Below are 24,034 nucleotides of genomic sequence, written 5' to 3' on the forward strand. Positions count from 1 at the left end.
CTTGGGAAGAAACAAATCCAATTTTAAATGTAGAAAAAACTCAAATTCTGTGAAGAGAGGTGAGGGAAGAAGTACCATTAAGGATGTCTCAAAAAAATTACTCAAATGTCTCTATACTAGAGTATGCTACAATAAAATTAGATGCTAGCCTGGTCATTGATGATGCAAGACATAGACTCTTTCCTTCAAACTTACAAAATTTGAAACACAAAATACCCTTACGGGGACTCTCTGTTACAAAATAAATAGTCAGATTGCAACAAATCATAAATTTATATGCTCATCAAATTAGCAACACATAATTATAAACTTGGACTGATGCCTCTCCTTGATGCTAATTCTATCCTCTATCCCCTCTTGGGTCCTCACACCAAGTTTCAAGGTGTTCTGACAATCGATTCAGGGAGAAACTATCAAATTTTGTTTAGAACCCTAGTTATCCTAGCTAACCAGACAACCCTGTGAAAAATTTGCAGAATTTTAATGGTTCAGAATTTCAATCATTGACAAATGGAAGATAACACACTACTATTAATCCACAGGTGCTCACCCTAACAATTGGAATCCAAACACCAATATACAAATATAGAAAATAGGGCAAATTGCAGAAACAGAGCGAATTATAAGCTTCCAATTTAGTGCCAATTATTTCAAAATTTGAAAATTAGTTGTACATTGTAGAATCCCCTAGTTCCCCCCTTTTCCAATCGTTTCTCATACAATTTATACCAAATTTTTCCTTTTCTCGCGGTCACAACAGATCTTTGGGCTGCCTGACTGTTCAATTTCCAAATATGATAAATCACTGTTGGACACAGGTACCAGAATAACAATACCGAATTGACAAATAAATGTTGGATCTCGTCATCAGAATAACAATGTTGAGCTTCTAAATCAACGTGGGGCACCAATATCGGAATAACAATTCCAAATATGACCTCTTGATCAGCAATCGAAATAACTCATAAAGGCAGAGCAACAATTTTAAGTAATCTCGATAGAACAAACTATCCTGATCTCACTTATTTTAGTCTAACTATATCGAACACGACATGTGGATGCCTATCAGAATAACCCATCAAAGTTGGCTGAACAATATTTTGCAATCCCGATAGAATAAATTATCCCAATGACAATGATGACAATATTATAGGGTAAACTATCCCGATGACAACAATGATAGCTTATTAGTTAAACTATCTCAATGACAACAAAATGATAAATTTTGAATAATGACACTTCATCGATTTAGCTATCCTAATGACAGTAATGGCAACTTTTTGAGAAACTTTATAAATTTGCAAATCATGACTCCAAATTAGATATACAGACCTAAAAACATGAAATAACATTATAAATGGTCTCAATAGACCTTATTGAATCAAAACGGACCGAACCTTAACTCCTAAGACTCAAAACACCTAATTGAAATATTGACTTTACTCTAGGTGCTCTTGCACCATACACCTGGGCCTAAAAATATTCTATGTCTCTTCGAAACCAGTTTTCCCTTGTCCATCTCTGACCTTCCGAGGTGACATCCTTTCTTGGGTAGCTTGAACTGGTTTCTCCATTGCATCTGCTTCATGCTTTCCATATTTTTCCTTTGACTTTGGCCAAACACTCCCATCTCCTTGTCCAATCACTTGTCCCTTATGTGTCAGGTTCTCTGTCACTAGAACCCCTGATCCATCATGTTTATCATACCCAAAATGCTCTGATTTTGCAGAACATGACTACTTATCAACTTCTTTTTCCACTATAGGACATATTAGAGTCCCAACTAGGATTGCTTTATCCTCCTTCCACCCACCTTGTGGCTGCACATACATTTGATCTTTGGCCTTTACTTGGTCTATTTTAGGTATCAACATCTTACCTTTGTCATCTCTGACTAAAATATTCTGCAAACCTTCTGATTTGGTATATCCAAACATAGGAGTGACTGCAACTTTTCTTGACTCATCTTCACTTACCTTCACCGACTCATTCTTGCCAACCAAGATGATTTTTGCTGCCTTGCCTCTTGCTTCTTCAGTCTCCTGCAATGGGGTTAATACACAAGTTCTTCCATCCTTCTTAATGGTAGGTATTATTTCTACCATCATAAAGTGCTTGCCTATCAAATTGCCATGGCTTTCCAAGAAGTAGATGGAAACAATCCATGGGTAAAATATCACAAAGTACCCTATCTTTATATCCTCCAATCTGAAACTCAACATAGGCTTGTTCATTTACCAAAAGTGACTGATTATCATTTACCCAAGATGCTTTATATGGTGCTTCATGAGGAACTCTTTCTAGTTTCATTTTACCTACCATCTCTCTAGACACCATATTGTCAGTGGCACCTGAATCTATTACTACCTTGCATACTTTACCTTTACATTTGCATGTGGTCCTGAACAAACTCTTCCTTTGAGTCATCTCCTTCTCCTTAGATTCCTTCAAAAATGTTCTTCTTAGCATCAATGATTCACCTACTTCTAGAGGAGCAACATGATTTAAAGAGTTGACACTTTCACCTTCATCTTCTTGCACAATTTGGACTCTCTTTTCACCTCTTCTTTCACCACCACTTGACATAGATCCTTGTCTCTTAGGACACTTGAATGTTGGGTGTCCAAACTCTTGACAATTATAGCACCTACCTAAAAATGTATTGGAATTCGTACCTCCACGAAATCTGCCTCTTGTGCCTCTACCTCTGAAATCTACACCTTGCTCTTGAATTTTGTTTGCATCTTCTTGGCTTTGATTTGATTGTATTGATGTAGAAAATGTTCCTCTGCCCCTACTTGACTTATCTTGTCTTCTCTTCATCTTTTCTTCCACTTTAATTGCCAATTGAAAACAATCCTCCACCATCTTTGGATTTGCCACAACTAGTTCATCTTGAATGTTAAATCTAAGTCCACTAGGGTATCTAGCAACCTTTTCAACCTCATCTTCCATCCCACCTAATCTTATGCTCAACTTGTAAAATTCATCAGTATAAGTTTTGACATCTAACTCTTTTTGTTTCAAACATTGGAGTTTCTTATACAATTGAACTTCATAGTCTTTAGGAAGAAACTTACCCTTAATTTTAGCAACCATCCCGTCCCAAGAAACTATTTTTGCTTTACCTCTCTTTCTCCTCTCAGCTTGTTCATAGTCCCACCATAATAATGCATGTCCTTTCAACTTTGTCTTTGCTTTCTTCACCCGTTGCTCATCAGGAACATCTTCACATTCAAAGTGATTGTCCATAGCTGCAATCCAATCTAGAAGGTCTTCATCATCCAAATTACCTCCATACATAGAAAAATCAACTCTCACCTTATGTTTGTCACCTTGAACTACTTTTAGAAGTCTAATTGTCCTTTGTTCCTCCGGGTCCAATTGGTCTTCTCCTTCTTCTTCCTGGAACTCTTCTTCTTCTTCCTCTTCACTCACATCTCCCAAATCAACATTCCTTCTTTGATTAGACTCTAAGGTTTCAAGTCTTTCCAACACATCATTATAGGACTCTTGGAACCTTGTATTCTTCTCTCTCAACTCCTGCAACTCTCTGGCAGTACCAACGTTCTTAGGAGGCATCTTGTCTTCAACTGTGTACTCACTATTTTCTCAAACTTCAAGTATCTCCTTCAAGGAATCTACTCCCTAAGCTCTGATACCACTTGATGCAAGAAAAAGACTCTTTCCTTCAAAATTACAAAATTCAATACACAAAATACCCTTACGGGGACTCTTTGTTACAAAATAAAAAGTTAGATTGCAACAAATCATAAATTTATATGCTCATCAAATTAGCAACACATAATTATAAACTAGGACTGATGCCTCTCCTTGATGCTAATTCTATCTTCTAGCCCCTCTTGGGTCCTCACACCAAGTTTCAAGGTGTTATGACAATCGAGTTAGGGAGAAATTGTCAAATTTCGTTTAGAACCCTAGTTATCCTAGCTAACCAGGCAACCCCGTGAAAAATCTATAGAATTTTAACAGTTCAGAATTTCAATCATTAGCAAATGGAAGATAACACACTACTCTTAATCCACAAGTGCTCACCCTAACAACTGGAATCAAAACAACAATATACAAATAAAGAAAATAGGGCAAATTGCAGAACCAAAGCGAATTACAAAAAATAAGCTTCCAATTTAGTGCCAGTGAATTCAAATTTTGAAAATCAGTTGTACCTTGCAAATCCCCCAGTTCCCCCCTTTTCCAATTGTTTCTCATACAATTTATACAAAATTTTTCCTTTTCCCGCGGTCACAATAGACCTTTGGGTTGCCTGACTGTTCAGTTTCCAAATATGAGAAATCACTGTTGGACACAGGTATCGGAATAACAACACCGAACTGACAAATCAATGTTGGACACCATCATTGGAATAACAATGCCGAGCTGCTAAATCAACGTGGGGCACCCATAGCGAAATAAAAATTCCAAACATGACCTCTTGCTCACCCATCAGAATAACTCATAAAGGCGGAGCGACAATTTTAAGTAATCCCGATAGAACAATCTATCCCGATGTCACTTATTTTGGTATAACTATACCGAACACGACATGTGGATGCCTATCAGAATAACCCATCAAAGTCGGCTAAACAATATTTTGCAATCCCAATAGAATAAATTATACCAATGACAACGATGAAAATATTATCGGGTAAACTATCCCGATGACAGCAATGATACCTTATCGGTTAAACTATCCCGATGACAACAAAATGACAACTTTTGAACAATGACACTTCATCAGTTTATCTATCCCGATGACAGTAATGACAACTTTTTGAGCAACTTTACAAATTTGCAAATCATGATGCCAAATTAGACTTACAAACTTAAAAACATGAAATAACATTACAAATGGTCTCAACAAATCTTATTGAATCAAAATGGACCTAACCCTAACTCCTAAGACTCAAAACACCTAATTGACATATTGATTTGACTCTAGGTGCTCCTGCACCAATTGAAGATGACACACAAAAGGCTACATGTAAACTCATGATGAAAATTCTCCAAACACAATGATGGTGTGATAATTGTTATGCTATAGTTGTCACCAAAGAGGAGAGTCAACCCCTCAAATGTGTTCCCTAATTATGTAGTATGAGATTCACAAAATAAATTTGATACATGTATCAAATGCTTATTCCATAAAGATAAATTTGAAATACTATGGTGGTATTGGTGAACAAGAATGATGTGAGCCCTAATAAATGATTATGTACAAGGAATCAATGAAGATAAAAATCAACATCTATATTTGAAGGAGGAGAAGTAGAATATGAAGAATCTCATCATCATCATTATCATTCAAATATTCCAATATCTCCAAAATATTAAACTCCTAAATAGTATTATGATCATATTGTATATTATTTGAATCATTAAGAGGTACACGATATTATAAAACATGATCATATAGGAATGGTTATGTATTAGGATTTCCATATACCTCCCAAATATTAGTCAAAAAATAATGAGTACGGTCAATGTGATAAAGAGAATTCAAAGTGTCATCATCAACATGTAGAGAAATAACTCGTAAGACATGATCATTTATTTAATTCCAAGAAAAATTCTTACCATTAGCACATGGAGGAGGAACAAGACCATACAAATGTGGAAAAGGATGAAGCCAATGAAGATGTTTCAATATACCACATGTCTATTTTTTCTATCTTCCCCCTTTTAAGATAATCAAAGTGTAGCGTCATAAATTGTACGCACTTGCTAGGGTGGTACAATTTCACACCTAGTTTAGCACCCGCCTTGGCGCATTTTGTATTTTGCATTGCATTTCCCCTTTAGCACTTAATTAATTAAATTAATTAGGTCTAAGGTCCTATTTTATCATCTCCTACATCATAACGTTGGGCCCTTTCATTAAAGTGTGCCCCTTTCAATTTATTCCTCCAATACATCATTTAACCAAAAACCCTGATTAGGTCCTATTTTGAACTTGGGGGCTTGATTTCGGGGGTCAAAACATCTCGAAATCACCTGTAACTTCAGGATTCTCTCTAAAATCATCATATCCGACAGTCCTGAAAATTTGGTGAAAAGTTGTCGGGACCATGGCACCCGGAGTGCAACATGGTCCCGGACATTTTTCCCGAAATTTTAGGAGCGCGATCCAATCATAAAATAAAGCTTAACCCCAAGAAATTGGCGGGAGATTCAATCTCTAGGTCAGACAAAAGACGAAATTATGACCTAGGGTTTCATACATAAGAGCTCTCTTTCTTCATTTGAAAGGATCCAAATTTTGGCTTTCGAGGACCTTCTATGCAGCGAAAGAGCAGATCTTTGAAAACTTCAACAACATTCAACATCCTTCTATCAAGCATTTATCAATTTCATTCATCCATTTAGGGCTTGGAAGACATTGAAGAACAATAGGAGATTACCGACTGAAGATTGGCTTGTACCCCTCCCTTGAGGGTTGGGTATGATTTCATGTTGTTTTCATGTCTTTGCATAAGCTTCAATATATCATTTATTCATGCTTTAGATCACTTTGCATCTTGGTTTAGAGCATTTACATTATCATTTACAAGCAATTAGGGTTTACTTTCTAGGTTGCTCTAGTTTGCTTTCTTGCATTTTAGGACCTTGCACACACACTAGGTCTGCACACACAATACATTTTACAATACAACTTGGCTATTCGTGGAGGTGGAAATCACCGAAGCGGGGGTTTGACTAAGGCAAAACCCTATATAGCCGCCCAAAACACCTTTTTAGATATAAGTGCAGGTTTCGGAATTCGGACGATGCCGCAAATTGCAGATCCGGAAGAAGCAGACGGAAACAGACCTTCCCACCAAATTTCAGAGAAAAAGACTAGGACAGGGGCGCTGGGCGCCCTGGTCCTCCTGACAGACAACATTTTCAGCATTTTTGACAGCTTTTTCCAAAGTGCAAAACAGCAGTTTCCAGAGCAGTTTCAGGGGCAGAATCAGGACAGTGGCGCCCGCGCCCCCGTCCCGAACATTTTCAGTCAGATTTCAACTCCGGGTACGCATTTGCATTCTTGTCTTATCCTTGTATTTACAGCTTTCCATTATTTAAGTTTAATTCTGCAAATCTTGTTATTAGTTCATACTTGCACTTTGGGGTTTGGGATTGAACTTGCATCATTTCATCTTTCAATTACAAAAAAGGAATAGAAATCCTAATAGGTAGCCCATGGCTCTCTCTTCCACAAAAAAAGAAGTAGCCAATTGTGTGATACCTCTAGGCTCTTTCGTATTCCACAAATGTGTGCTTGAAAGTGAGATTAGGGCATGTTTGCTTAAGTGTCACTTTTTCTCCCACACACAAAGAAGGATGAAATGAAAAATCCATAATGAACTATAATAGATCTCCAATTATAAAAAGACAAAATTTTAACAACAATTAGAAATTACAAAACACAATGAATACTAAAAATGAAGCCCCCTAAGAAAAGAAAATATTCATGAATCCCTCTAGGAATGTATGATCTTGACACTTTATGTTCAATGCAATTGCATGTGCAACTTGTCAAAAAGAACAAACTAGACTTGACCTTAGTGTCTATATATGCCAAATTTGACAATAAAATCAAAGTATAATTTTTACATAAAATGAGACCAATTTGATCAGTTTGATACAAGGTACAAAAAAAGTGAACTTTTAAAAAATTACATCAAAAAATGTTACCATATGAGTGCAACAACACCTCTGAGAATCTATAATTTCTAGTAAAACTAGATAGAAAAATTAAAAAGCAATTGCACAATTGTGAAGTGCACAAAATTATTTCATAAATACAATATAATAGATAAAAAAGTAGAGGTCTTGAGCTTGAATTATGAGCTCACAAATTTGTATTATGAATTCAATAACTCCATTGGAGAGGGGGGCTAAATTTGAAAATGGACTATTGACGTCTGCATCGACTTGTCTAACAAAATATTTCACCATCCACCAAATTATTGCTTCAACGAAAATATTCTACCAAGGTCTTCTTATGCTCTAGAACATACCTATAATTTATGTCTATCTATAAAATCTAAGGAATCTTTGAGGAATAATTTAATAGTGGGTGAGCATTCAATGATGATAGAATACTAGATTTTCAACACCCATATATGTAGTCCTTATTGGTAAGATGGAAATGTTAATGATTTTTCTCTTGCATTGGTGTGGGGATTGCATAAGGCATTAGGATTGTTGGGGGTATACCATATGACATATCCTCGAGATGTAGGTAGCTGGGTATCGAGTCACGTTTGTAGACTAGTACCCTCATCAATTTGGTTATATATATATTTTTTAATTTGAAACAAAAGAAATAATATCAAATCAACTTTTTATTTTATGAATTGTTCCTTTTGAGTAGTGCTTGTGCAAACAAAATATCAGCAACATATTTTCATGCATAGGGAATATTCACTACAATCTACACAATTGAGGAGGGGAAATTTTTTCTTCCATGGCCTTCGGAAAAAGTGTTTTATTTTTATGATTTGATAGTTGATCTTAGGATTCTTGGGCCTCTTTTATGTGATGGAAAGGTCTATTTGACCTAAAATGCCCCAAAATTGTAATGACCTTTTGGATCTAGTAAACAACTCCCAACTCTGTATCCTCATAGATTTTGGCCTCATGTAAAATTTGGGTGAAATAAAAGGAAAAATTGACTTTCTTGGACACTATAAAACTTAATGATGAGCTTAGATTTACACCAATATGCACCAAAAAATAACCTGTAATACAAAGACACAAAGATGAGCCTCTAAAATTTGGTATTTCTATCAAGTTTTTTGATTCTCTAGGTCACAATTAAGTGCAAGTGAAGAACATACTCAATTTTTCAAAATCCACCAATATTTGCAACCTTACAATAGCTCATGAAAAAATTCACTCTCAAATTTGAGAAAGAGATTTTTAGTTCTAAAGCTCTAATACCATGTTAGAATCACCCAAAGACTCAAGCTCCTAGGATCACATTGTTGGTATTTTGGATATGTTGTTATGGTTTTGTCATTGATGTCAACACCTATTAACACTTATCAACTTTGGCACTTTGGAGAATTGGCAATGTTCAACGGCAAGCAAGTGACTTTATGCACAGTCATCGGTATTTGGTTCAGCAACAGAATATATTGTTCACTGGCACTTGCAATGACAAGGAAAACACTTGGTTATGCCGAAGACATCATTTGGACACTTTGTCTTGGAGATTTGTTCATTGGTATATTCATGTTTGCATATTTGCTGTTACCGGCAAATAGGTCCAGAATAAGCACCGACAGACTTATTTATTCCAAATCAGCACGACACGCTTTGGAGATAATTTATTATTGTTGTAAATGCATTAAGCCGACATGTTGAATCGGATATTGCATCGGTTATTGATTTACTTGTAAATTGATTTTATTGTAATATCTTTTAGAGCCAACCTACTAAAATTGGTCTTAGGTTATGATATATATGTAAGATCTTATTTGTAAGATCGATATGTGATTGGGAAAAGGAATTGTAAGAAGGTATATGCGAGAATAAGCAGAGCTATACACGCAGATATCATTTGAAGGTGAAGCAAGGTTTTTGTGAAGGCATATCAGAATTGAATCGGTACTAAATCCATCATATGAAGATGTTGTTTTAAGCAGTACATCATTATTGGATTTAACCATCCAATTGTAATCAGTGTGACTCCTATTTGTGTGTGAGCAGTGAGCTCTAGGCGCTTGGCCTTTTTGCATGTGCAGACCCCATTTGTATACACATACTATCCGCAGTAGTATCATCTGATTGTGGGTAAGGTTTCCCACTGTGGTTTTTCCCCTTACAGGGTTTCCATGTACAAATATTGGTGTTATGTGTTGTGGATGTTATTGTCTTTCTGTTTCATGCATTAATCTTTACCGGTACTGCAAATAACTAATAAACTATCTACCGGCATAAAGTTTGGTTTATCAGTATTAAGCATTAAGGTTGGTTAAGTTGTTTTTGGTTTAAATTTATTTGACAACTAATTCACCCCCCTCCCCTCTCAGTTGTCTCTGGGACCTAACAATTGGTATCAGAGCCTAGTCCTCTTTTTGCATAAGTTTAACAGCTTGAGGAGATCCAATGTCTACTAACTATTTCAGGAAGGACAGTCCTAAACTTGATGGAACCAACTATGGCATATGGAAGATCATGATGGAGACACATCTGAATTGCATTGGAAAGGACATCTATGATGTTACAAAGAATGACTATATTGCTCCTACTCAAAGTCAACCTAATCCACCTACCTTAGGAAAAGATGAGGAAAATGATTGCAAAGCAAGGGAAGCACTTTTGAGCGCATTATTAGATCAGAAAATCATGGGATTATCAGATAGATCTACTGCTAAAGGTATTTGGGACCATTTGGAAACATTGAATGAAGGAGATTCCACAGTCAAAATTGCAAAACTTGAAAGCTTCCGGGTCAGGTATGAAAATCTGAAAATGGAAGAAGATGAAATGATTTATGCTTTTATGGAAAGAGTTAATGAAATTGTTTTGGGTATTAAATGTTGTGGAGGAACCTTAAGTGAAGATGAAATTGTTTCAAAAGTTTTAAGAGGATTACCACTGGCATATAAAATGAAAGTTACTGCTATAAATGAGTTAAGAACAATACCTAATACATCAGTAACTAGGTACACATTGATTGGAAAACTTTCAGCTTTTGAAATTGAGGAATTTGGTCCTATTGCTACTATAAAGACAGATTTAGATTTTAAGGCATCAACATCATCTACACCATCATTTGAAAAATCTGATTGGAAAGCCTTTTATGCAAGAGAACTTGAAGAAAGCAGGAGAGAAAATGAAGAACTTGAAGCACTATTTGCAAGGAAAATGCCTAAAGGTCCAGTTGGAAGTAAGTATGAAGGTAAAGAACCCTTTAAATGTTTTAACTGTAATGAGATTGGTCATATGGCTTCAAGATGCCTTGATAGACATGCTAGATTAAGAGAAGAAGCTAGAAGAACATACAAGCCTAACCCTGAATATCAGAGATACAAATTTAAGAAGAATAAAGACAAGTCTTGTTATCTTGTTGATGAAGGAGTCACTGATGATTCTAATGAGGATCCGACAGACAATGGATGGGTCTTTGTTGCTATAACAAAAGATCAACTGACACCTACTGTTCAACCGGTAGAGTAGGCCCTGACAACTAAAGTTGAAGTTAAGGATGAATGGATCATTGATTCAGGATGTTCACATCATATGAGTGTGATAAAGGTAAATTCTTGAATTTTCAGGAATATAATGGAGATCTGGTAAGATTTGAAGATGATAAAGCTTGTTTAATCAAAGGAAAAGGTACTATATCTCTTGACGGTAAGCATAATACCGACAATGTTTACTATGTTGACGGTTTAAAGCATAATCTTTTGAGTGTTGGTCAATTAGGTGAGAAAGGTTTTCAATTACAATTCAAGAATGGAAAATGCAAAATTATGAACATAACTAGTTTGGAAATTGCAACCGGTAATCAAACTAGAGGTAATATATTTCATTTGAATAACAATGAAAAGACATGCTTGATTGCATATATTGATGAAAGTTGGCTATGGCATAAGAGACTCTGTCATGTAAATTTTGATTGCATTGTGAAAATCAGCACTACTAAGGCAATTAGAGATTTACCTAAGATTGTTAAACCTCACAATCCGATATGTAAGGAATGTTAATTTGGAAAACAAGTTAGAGCATCTTTTAAAAGTATTCTAGAAAAATCCAATAATGCTCTTGACTTAATTTATACTGATTTATGTGGTCCAGCTAGAACTAAAAGCTTACAAGGTGATAGATATTTCATGCTAATCATTGATGACTATTCTAGAATGTGGTGGGTTACTTTTCTTAGAGAAAAATCAGAAGCACTTGGGAAGTTCAAACTATTCAAGGTGATGGTAGAAAATGAAACCGGCAAGAAAATCAAATGTCTGAGATCAAATCAAGGAGGTGAATTTACATCTAAGGAATTTAATACATTCTGTGAAGTGAATGGAATCAGAAGACAGTTATCAGCACCCCGGACACCACAACAGAATGGAGTTGTAGAAAGAAAAAATAGAACTATCTTGGATGCAGCTAGAAGTATGTTATTAGAAGCAAATCTACCACATGTATATTGGAGAGAGGTAGTAAGCACAACAGTCTATACATTCAACAAAGTTCACATCAAAGGTGAAATCGATAAGACCCCTCATGAACTATGGTTTGGCATTACTCCTACTCTTAAATATTTCAAAATATTTGGAATTAAATGCTATATTAGGAGAGATGAGTATATTGGCAAATTTGATCCTAGAAGTGATGAAGGAATATTTCTTGGTTATTCATCTAAGAGAAAAGCATATAGATGTTTTAACAAGAGATTGCAGAAAATTGTTGAGAGTACAAATGTGAAGATTGATGAACAATTTAGAGGAACTTCAAGGTATATAGACTCTGAACTGGCAATAGAGATACTGACAAATGAACCTACATTGAACCCACTAGTACAGAATGAAGATCCAGTTACACCGGTATCATTTGAAAATTCCATTGTAACTGACAAACAACAACAAACAAAGACACCTCGGTATGTAAGATTGAACCACTCTGAAAATCAGATAATTTGAAACAAGTATCAAGGAGTTATGACAAGAGGAAGACTAAAAAATGAAGAGGTATGTCTTATTTCTCAAATTGAACCATCATCTATTAATGAGGCATGTGAAGATAAACACTGGATTAAAGCTATGGAAGAAGAATTAGAACAAATTGAAAAGAATAACACATGGACATTGGTTCCCCGGACTAAAGACAAAAATGTAATTGGAACAAAATGGGTATTCAGAAACAAACTTAATGAAGATGGTAAGGTAATCAGAAATAAAGAAAGACTAGTGTGTAAGGGATATTCTCAGAAAGAAGGAATTGATTACAATGAAACCTTTGCACTGGTAGCTAGAAAATTGAGGCAGTCAGATTATTCTTGGCTTTTGCAACACACAAGAACTACAAAGTATATCAAATGGATATTAAATGTGCATTTCTGAATGGAGATCTCAAAGAAGAAGTTTACATTGAGCAACCTGATGGATTTTCTTTGATAGATAACAAAGATATGGTTTGCAGGTTAAGGAAGCTTTGTATGGGTTGAAGCAAGCTCCAAGAGCTTGGTATGCTAGATTGGATAAATATCTTTTGAAGATTGTTTTTTCTAAAGGTAATGCTGACAACAACTTATACTATAAAGTGACTAATGATGACATCTTGGTTATAGAAGTTTTTGTTGATGATATAATCTTTGGAGGAGAAGATAGATTATGTAAAGACTTTTCTATTGAAATGCAGCAAGAATTTGAAATGTCTATGATTGGAGAGATAAAATTCTTTTTAGGATTGCAGATTTCACAGACTGATAAAGGTATATTCTTGAGTCAATCCAAATACTTGAAGGAGTTACTAAAGAAATTTGGGATGGAAAACTCTAAACCGGTAAGCACACCTATGACTACAAATGACAAATTATCACTAAGGGATGAATCTACACCTGTTAGTCCGACTAGGTACAAATCTATGATAGGAGGCCTACTATATTTGACACAAACAAGACCTGATATTATGAATGCAATATGTATTGTTTCAAGATTTCAGAGTAATCCTTAAGAAAATCATGAATTAGAAGTAAAAAGGATTTTCCGGTACTTACAAGGCACTACAAATCTTGGCTTATGGTATCCTAGAGATGAAAATTTTGAATTATGTGCATACACATATGCAAATTGGGCAGGAGATGTGAATGACAAAAAAAGCACCACCGACGGAGCATTTTTTCTTGGAAGTAAATTAATTTCTTGGTTGAGTAAGAAACAAAGCTGCACATCTTTATCAACAGCTGAATCAGAATATGTTGCAGCAACAACTAACTGTACACATGTATTATGGATTAAGCAAATGTTGAAGGACATAAAGGTAAAATGCAAGGAACCTATAACTATCTATTGTGATAACACAACAATAATTGATATATCTAAGAATCTGGTACTACATTCCAAAACTAAACATGTTTCTATCAAATTGAATTTTCTGAAAGAGAATGTTGAAGCAAAAGAAGTAAAACTAGTTTATGTGAATACTAAAGAGCAGATTGTAGATATTTTCACTAAGCCTTTGCCTAAGGAGACTTTTGAATATCTCAGAGATCAGCTTGGGGTCATACCCCCACCGGTGGATACTTAGATAGTTGATGTTTGTCATCAACCGACATAATTAAGAGAGAAATCTTTTACTCTTGCTTTGATGAGGAGAGCTACTTCTCAGGGGGAGTAGTTGGTATACTGAATAAGTTGGTATTTTGTATTTGAACTTGGTTTTTGTATTGACTTTGGCATTTGATGTCAAAGGGGGAGAAATTGATATGAAAAAACATAAAGAAAACACATGTTACCCCTAGGAGGAGAGACTTGGGAGTGATTGTTACTTTGGGAGAGATTGATTACTCTTTGTAACTGAATTTTGATTTTTGGTTATGATCTCTTTTGGTAGATTGTTGGTTTTTGGTATTTGGCATTTCTGTTTTGGCACTTTGATGGTTTTTCCATCTTGTGTTGCCATCAATGCCAAAGGGGGAGATTGTTGGTATTTTGGATATGTTGTTATGGTTCTGTCATTGATGTCAACACCTATTAACACTTATCAACTCTGACACTTTGGAGAATTGGCAATTTTCACCGGCAAGCAAGTGACTTTATGCACAGTCATCGGTATCTGGTTCACCAGCAAGATATATTGTTCACCGACACTTGGAATGACATGGAAAACACTTGGTTATGTCGAAGACATCATTTGGACACTTTGTCTTGGAGATTTTTTCATTGGTATATTCATGTTTGCATATTTGTTGTTACTGACAAATAGGTCCAGAATAAGCACCGACAGACTTATCTATTCCAAATCAGCACGAAACGCTTTGGAGATGATTTATTATTGTTGTAAATGCATTAAGACGACATGTTGAATCAGATATTGCATTGGTTATTGATTTACTTATAAATTGATTTTATTGTAATATCTTTTAGAGCCGACCTACTAAAATTGGTCTTAGGTTATGATATATATGTAAGATCTTATTTGTAAGATTGATATGTGATTGGGAAAAGGAATTGTAAGAAGGTATATGTGAGAATATGAAAAGCTATACATGCAGACATCATTTGAAGGTGAAGCAAGGTTTTTGTGAAGGCATATCAAAACTAAACCGATATTGAATCCAGCATATTAAGATGCTATTTTGAGCAGTATATCATTATTGGATTTAACCATCCAATTGTAGTCAGTGTGACTCCTATTTGTGTGTGAGTAGTGAGGTCTAGACACTTGGCCTTTCTGCATGTGCAGACCCCATTTGTATACACATACTATCTGCAGTAGTATCATCTGATTGTGGGTAAGGTTTCCCACTGTGGGTTTTCCCCTTATAGGGTTTCCACGTACAAATACTGGTGTTATGTGTTGTGGATGTTATTGTCTTTCTATTTCATGCATTAATCTTTATCGGTACTACAATTAATTGTTGAACTATCTACCAACATAAAGTTTGGTTTACTGGTATTAAGCATTAAGGTTGGTTAAGTTGTTTTTGGTTTAAATTTATTTGACAACTGATTCACCCCCCCCCCCCCCCCTCTCTCAATTGTCTCCGGGACCTAACACACATACAATTCAAAGCTCCTTCCACAAGAGAGAAAAAAGTAAGAGAATAGATTCCCAGTAATAGACACAAAATGATTTTATTGATATAATTGATACATGATGTACATATGGGGCCTTGGTTATATAGGCAAGGTTGAGAGGTAGGATTAGGCAAGATCATGACAAGTGTCTTAATACTATGACATGAGTTTTGGTTATGGCTGATCATTGCTACTGCTAGGATAGTTGTTGTCATTGATGTCAACATATTCATGTGATTTATTCCGGTGTGATTGGAAATATTTTTTGATTCGGTTTTGTAGTTTGGTTTTGCTGAGGTTGATATTTCCTCCCGTATATTCTGGTGTGATTAGATCTTATACTGAGACTTTGGGATATTGTTTTTTTTGGTCTTGTGTATCTTCATTTAAGATAGTTTGTGATTTGGTACTCCACAAGTTATCTTTCTTCATGACAGTTGCTGATTGGTTGTGTTCTTGAGCTTCTAGAAGTCGATCGATGAAGATTTAAAAAATGGTGTTGGTGCAACTGTTCTGAATGATTCTAACATTCTTGCTGGTGTTTCCTAGTCATGTCCTATTTTTTTTGGTGATCCACATTGATCGTTGTGCGAGTTTTTGGTGGTTTTCATCAACCGATATTGATTTTTCGTGTTATGCAATATTTCTAGTGATGTAGCGTGTTGCAATTGATCTTAGCGTGATTTATGGTATATTTGATCATTTGGGAATTTGCTTTAGGACCATGCTATGCTAAGTAAATCATTATATTGGTTCGTTAATCGATCTTTGTATCGTGTGATGTAATCTTGTAATTGTGAGTTAAGGGTTAGTGTTTGGCCAACCTTGTTATCAAGGTTGATGTATTGTATATATAGGTGAATTATTCATTTAGTTTTGGTGTCGATATTGTGTATGCATTATCAGAGAAATATCTGTGTGGGAACAAGTAATTTATCATTTGATGTTGAGTTTGAGGTAAGATTGGTGTTGCAGAGCAGACAACTATGCTTAATCAAAACTATAATTAGGCATTTGGAGATATTCTTCAAGTTCACTTCTTCCGGATTGTAGTCCGAATCTTATTGTAAGTCATTAAGATTTCCCTGAGGGTTGTAGCCTTCCAGGCAAATATCTTTTGAGCAGTGAGCTCTAGGCAGTGTGCCTGAATGCATGTGCATTCCCCATTGTAATATTTTCACATACTATTGTAGAGTATCATTTTACTGTGGGTAGGATCCCACCGCGATTTTTCTCTTAACCAGGTTTTCCACGTCAAAAACTTGGTGTTTTTTGTTAATTTGATTATCTATCTATTGCTATAATTTGGTAGATCTGTTACTGTGCTTAAAGTTTTATATTCCGATGAAAAATGATTCACCCACCTCCGCCCTCTCAGTCTTCCTTCTTGGTTGCTGCTAACAATGAGATGAATATAGATAATATCACATGATAACTAGTACCTTATAGAAAGACTCCTAGTATCCTAAGTAAACTTAACATGTGAAAATATGTAAATAGGACCTAAGTAATAACTAGTTACATAAGATACCTTGTTCACACTACAAAGAGGAAATTGGATAGCTAATAATCCTATTTACACTAATAAAAATTTAATTTTAATCCTCAAAACTCAATGTTAAGAAATCTTACAAGACTTTTAGTAACTTAAATCTTTAATATCTTCCCATTCAAACCCGATCTTGGCTCAAAACTCACCCATAATGTGTGCTTTTCAATTATGTAGCTTTAGATAAAAAAATTGTTCCCTACATACTCCAGTACAAAATTATTAAATGTAACTTGACCTTACAAATTTAGCCCCTTTAGGACTTTTTGAAGGAAACAAGATGCATGGATATATGTGTTGGGTGAAAATTTTGTAAACTTGGGGAGGTTTACAAAATGTGGGTTTCACCATAATATGCAAGACAATATATCTCAGAAGGAAAGATACGGTCTCTTCTAATTATAAGGGAAGGCTATCCCTTTCTATTGCCATCTATATCTAATATTATTCTACCTGCTAACTCTACACTAATCCAAGATGATAAAATTACTTCACTCTTTTTTTAGAGTAAGTATTTTCCTAGTTCTCTATCTAGAATGAATTTCTTTCTTAAGATTGAAAACAATTCTCACTTGTAGTAATTCAAAAATCTAAACTAACTAGAAGAAAAGTGTCCATAAGAGTACAAAGCATCCCATTGTTTCCTTTTCTAAAATTGATTTTTGGGATAGGAACACAACAACGAAACTCAATGTCTTCTTCTTACTACTATCTTATCAACCTCTTTACAAATATAACTCTCTTAACTAATATTTTTCAAATAACAAATAAAGCACAAAGTCTTTATATTGCTACTTGCATAAAATTTATAACTTTCTCTAAGAACAATAAAGCAAATCACAAATTTTTTGAATGGTTATCCACACACAAGTCCTACTTTCAAATTCACTAAGTAACACAAAGTCTACTTAGAAAATTCGTGCTACTCTTCAATATCATACAATTCACACTACACAACTCAATCTCATCAAGAATATGACATAAACGACATATGAACATCTAAATCATAAATAAAGATGATTTCAACACAAAGTTTGAAATCTAAATTTGTCTTCTTATTTTGATTGAGCTTGCAAAATCACAATTTGAACACAAAGTCTCACTTTGCTTTTCACTTTGGTAGAGTTTTGTTGCATAAAATGAAAGATACTAATGTTGGCATTTGCATGAAGATTGCATTAATGATATGTTATGTTGTCATTGACGTCAATTAACTGGTAATGATATTGCTGATATTGTTGTTATTATTGATATTATCTTGTAACTGGTAGGAAGAACTTTGTGAAGGATATTGTAAACCGGTATGTAAGTTTGTGAGTAAAACTGATAACCAGTGTAAATGGTTAAACCCTTTTATGTAATGTAATCGGTAAACTCTACCAATTATTTTTGTTAAACCCGAACCGATTAAGGTTGTTGAACTGGTTATGTTGGTTTATGATCTGATGTTGAGCGATAATGATGGTGACACATATGGTCATTGTATGAAGACAAGTTCAAATTGTTTTGGCGCGTTTGTTTGTCTAGGGAATGAGAAAAGTGTATTGCATCTAATGGAAAGTGTGTGATGAGTTACTGAGCTCGATGAAGTGGTAATCAAGGAGCGGTTGAGGTTTTCTTGATTGATGTGTAGAGATTGCTATGAAATCCAACGGTCATACTTGTACTGACTTGTTTTTAATCTCGATGGGAGAATTATATTTTTGTTGTGTTACTGACCTAATTGATTTGTATTTAAGGTTGATGAAGTTGTTTTGTTGAGAGTTGGCAAGAGTTGGCAGAAATCAGTTGAGTGTGTGGTTGCCAAACCAGAGAATGAATCTGCAAGCAAATAGGAGCATGAAATGGATCTGATCAAGCAAGTGTAGTGCTATTTAGATAGATCAAGCAAACTGCTGTTATTTTCTAACAATTACAGCAAAATTGAAATCCCCTAACCGGGTAAGCTCTAACAAGCTTCATTACTTATTAAATCCTCTAACAAGGTGATCCATTAGATTGGATTTTCAAATCCTCTACTGAGGTTACTCCTTACAGGGTATTTGCTTCTAACAAGACATTTGTAGTCAATCCCTTAACTAGGTGATTCCTAACAGGATCAGTTCTTAACAGGACAAAGCTTTAATAGGCTTGGTTCCTAACAGGGTGAACTTCAGAAGAGTTCAGATATTATCTTGTGAGTCCCATCTCACCGTGGTTTTTACCTATTTGGGTTTTCCACGTATAAATACTTGTGTCATATGGTGAATGTTTTTGTGGTTATGATCTTATGGTTGATTTGATTAACTACTTAACTATTCTGATAAGGTATGATAACCAGAAGCATTGAGAAATGAAGTATGTTGACATATGATAAAGCATTTGGATGTTTACAAGTTTAATGTTGTAAAACTGTTAAGTTGTTGTAACAGTCAATCGATATTCTTATGAGTATTGATCTTGACAGTGGTATTTCATTGATAAGTTTGCTTTGTGTGATTGAGATTGAGTTTGGGAAAGTTTGTATCAGTTTTACTATTTATTGATTCACCTCCCCCCCTCAGTAATATACTAGATACTTACTCTTTCATCATACCATCAATTGGTATCAGAGCGTCTTCGGTCCTCTAAGGTCTAAGCCTAACAGCTTGAGGAAAAGATCAGCTAGATCATGATGATGAAGGAAGGTGTGAAGTTTAACAGAGAAAACTATAGGATATGGAGCGACAGAATGGAGATTTATATCAAGAGTCTGGGGAGTCAGTATTGGGATCATGTAGATACTAAGTATATTGCACCTACTAGGACTCTGATTGATGATCAAAAGAAAGAACAACAAGAAAATCATCAATCATTGGAGGCTATTATCAGTTCCCTATCTGATGCTGTATATGTAGATGTTAATGGTCTTGAAACTACATATGAGGTATGGAAAAAACTTGAAGAGATTTATAGTGGTGATGAACATGTTAAGATTTCTAAAGAGGAGAGTCTAAGAGGAAAGTTTGATGACATGAGGATGTCTGAAGGTGAGAATATCTAGCAATATAGTCAAAGGATAAAAGAGATAGTCAGTGGAATTAAGAGTGCAGGAGGGAAAGTGGAAGATGCCATAGTGATCAGTAAGGTACTGAGAACCCTACTACCAGTCTATGCTATTCGAGTTGTAGCTATTTAGGAGCTGAAGTCCATTGACAAAACTAAGGTAACTCTTGACTCCATCATTGGCAATATTACTGCTTTTGAATTAAACGATTATGATGGTAGTGTATAGAAATCTAAGTCTGCATTTAGAGCTTCTTTTTCTAACCCATCTGTGAGAAAAAGTAGAGATACTAGTCATGGCTATAAATCTAGATCCAACATAGATGTTGATGATGAAGATAGTTTAGTGGAGATTGAAGCATTGTTGGCAAAGTGGTTGTCTAGAGGCACTGGTAAATATAGAGGTAAACTACCTTTAAAATGTTTCGCATGCAACAAGATTGGTCATATAGTAGCTAATTGTCCTAATGGTGAAAATGAACACAAGAAAGATAAATTCAAGAAGTATAAGGGTAAGGGCAAGAGAGATTGTTTTATTGCTATTGATAGTGGTATCACTGATGAAGAATCTGATAATGATGCTAGTGAAGATATTGTGTTTGTAGCTATTAAGGAAGAGATATCAGACCAGAAGGAATTATTATCTAGGATGTATAACTCTGATGATTGGATCATTGATAGTGGTTGTTCACATCATATGACCAGTGATCAGAGAAAAATTCTTTCCTTGAAGGAATTTGATGGCGGTGTTATTTAGATTTGGCAATGACTCACCCTGCATGGTTAAAGGTAAGGGAGTTATTTCTCTTAATGGGAAGAGCAGTGCAAATGATGTCTACAGGGCTCAAGGTCTAAAGCACAATCTTTTTAGTGTGGCACAACTCAATGACAAAGGATACCCACTGGAGTTTAAAAATGGTATGTGCAAAATCTTTGACAACAAAGATTAATTGATTGCAACTGGGAAGCAAACTAAACGTAACCTGTTTCACCTTAATTCTAAAGTTAGCAATTGTTTTATTGCTAAAATAGATGATAGCTGGCTTTGGCATAGGATATTTTGTCATATAAACTTTAATAATATTGTTAAAGTGAGTAAGTCCAAGACAGTGAGAGGTTTGCCTCAGTTAGACAAACTAGTTATTTCTCTTTGCAAAGAATGTTGGTTAGGAAAGATGACTTCTTCAAATTTCAAAAGAAAATCCTTTTTAGCAGAGAACTTGTTAGATTTGGTTCATACAAATATTTGTGGACCAATAAGAACAAAAATAATTCAAGGTGACACATATTTTATGATTCTCACTATTGATTGCTCAAGGATGATGTGGGTCACATTCTTGAAGGATAAGGCTGAAGCTTTTGGTAAGTTCAAGGCATTTAGGGCCTTAGCTGAGAAAGAGAGTGGTAAGAAGATAAAATGTCCGAGGACAGATCAAGGCGGTGAATTTACTTCTGAGGAATTCACTAGGTACTGTGAAGAGAATGGTATCAAACGACAACTTTCTACACCAAGGACACCATAACAGAATGGTATCGCAGAGAGGAACAACCGGTCAGTTGTTGAAGCTTCTAGGACAATTTTGATACAAGGAGGTGTCGCGAAAACCTTTTGGAGAGAAGCTATCAGCACAACTGTCTACACAATGAACCGGGTTCTGGTAAAGAGAGGTAAGGAAAAGACTCCTTATGAATATTGGTATGGAAGATCACCCGATGTTAGCTATTTTAAGATATTTGGAAGAAAATGTTTTATTAAGAGAGGTGATTACATTAGAAAATTTGAGGCTAAGAGTGATGAAGGTATATTTCTTGGCTATTCCACCAAGAGTAAGGCCTACAAATGTTTTAACAACCGGACACCAAGAATTGTTGAGAGTGCTGATGTTCGAGTGGATAAATTTCCCGAAGTCTCAGAAGGAACCAGTTCAGAGAAAGAGGATGAAGATCCTTGGATTTTGTTTTTGGAACCAGAAACCGTGAAATTTGAAACTGGCAAAGCAAATTCTGATGCACCAGTCCAACCGGAACATATAAATTCAGAAGAAGATGATGACAATGAAGAAGCTGAACCTGAAGATAATGATCATGCTATTCCTAGATATGTGAGACTGAATCACAATCCTAAGCAGATTATTGGAGATAAGGATGCTGGAGTACTAACCAGAAGAAGAATCAGAGAGAATTCTTGCATGATCTCCACCATTGAACCTAGAACTACTAAGGAAGTATTTGGTGATGATCATTGGGTTAAATATATGGAGGAGGAATTGGATCAAATTGAGAAGAACAACACTTGGACCCTAGTACCTTGACTAATAAATAAGAATGTTATAGGTACTAAATGGGTATACAGGAACAAGTTGAATGAAGATGGTGTTGTAGTTTGCAACAAGGCAAGATTAGTCTGCAAGGGTTATGCACAAGAAGAAGGAGAAGATTATGGAGAAACATTTGCACCAGTAGCAAGACTGGAAGGTGTCAGAACTTTACTTGCATTTGCAGCCCATAAGAAGTTCAAGGTATATCAGATGGATGTTAAGTCTACATTTGGAAGAAGAGGTATACATAGAGCAACCAGATGGTTATGCTTTGACTGAAGAGAAAGACATGGTATGTAGATTGCATAAGGCTTTATATGGATTAAAGCAGACACGAAGAGCATGGTATGAAAGGATTCATACACATCTAATGAAGATAGGCTTTCTGAGAACCAATGATGATAGTAACATATATCTGAAGTCTGAAGGAGATGAAATACTCATCAGTGAAGTATTTGTTGATGATATCATATTTGGAGGTAATGATGTCATGAGCAACAGTTTTGAAGAAGAAATGAAAAATGAGTTTGAAATTTCTTTAGTAGGGGAAATAAAATTTTTCATAGGCTTGCAGATACAACAAATGAAGAATGGTATTTTCATCACACAGTCTAAGTATGTGAAAGAGGTTTTGAAGACATTTGGCATGAGTGACTGCAAACCAGTTGGGACACCAATGGTTACAGGTTGTAAGTTGTCTAAGGAAGATGAATCTAAGTTTGTTGATGAGAAGGAATATAGGTCAATGATTGTCAAATTGTACTATGTTGTTCACAGCAGACCAGACATAGCCCATGCGGTTGGCATAGTTGCTAGATTACAAAAGAATCCTAAGGAAACACACCTGATAGAAACTAAGAGAATCTTTAGATACCTGAAAGGTACTGTTGACTATGGATTATGGTATCCATATGGAGGAAAATTTGATTTGAAGGTATACACAGATGCTGATTGGGCAAGAAATGTTGATGACTAGAAAAGCACAACCAGTGGAGCATTTTTTCTTGGACGAAGGCTTGTTTCATGGAGTAGTAAAAAGCAAAGTTGTACTTCACAATCTATTGTTGAAGTTGAGTATGTTGCAACTTATATGAATTGCACATAGGCTATTTGGATGAGGCACATTTTGGAAGGTTTTAAGATGAAGATTTCAGAACCTATAAAGATTTTATGTGATAATACAAGTGCCATAAATATTTCCAAGAATCCTGTTTTGTACACATGGACCAAGCATATTGAATTGAAGTATCATTTCTTGAGGGAAAAAGTTCAGAGTAAAGATATTATCTTAGAGCATGTTTCTACCAAGGAGAAGCTTGCAGATATTTTTACCAAACCTCTGCCTAAGACTACTTTTGAGTATCTTAGAATTCAACTAGGGGTTGTCC

The sequence above is a fragment of the Cryptomeria japonica genome, chromosome 10 (genome assembly GCF_030272615.1).
Source record: "Cryptomeria japonica chromosome 10, Sugi_1.0, whole genome shotgun sequence".
Taxonomy (NCBI): domain Eukaryota; kingdom Viridiplantae; phylum Streptophyta; class Pinopsida; order Cupressales; family Cupressaceae; genus Cryptomeria; species Cryptomeria japonica.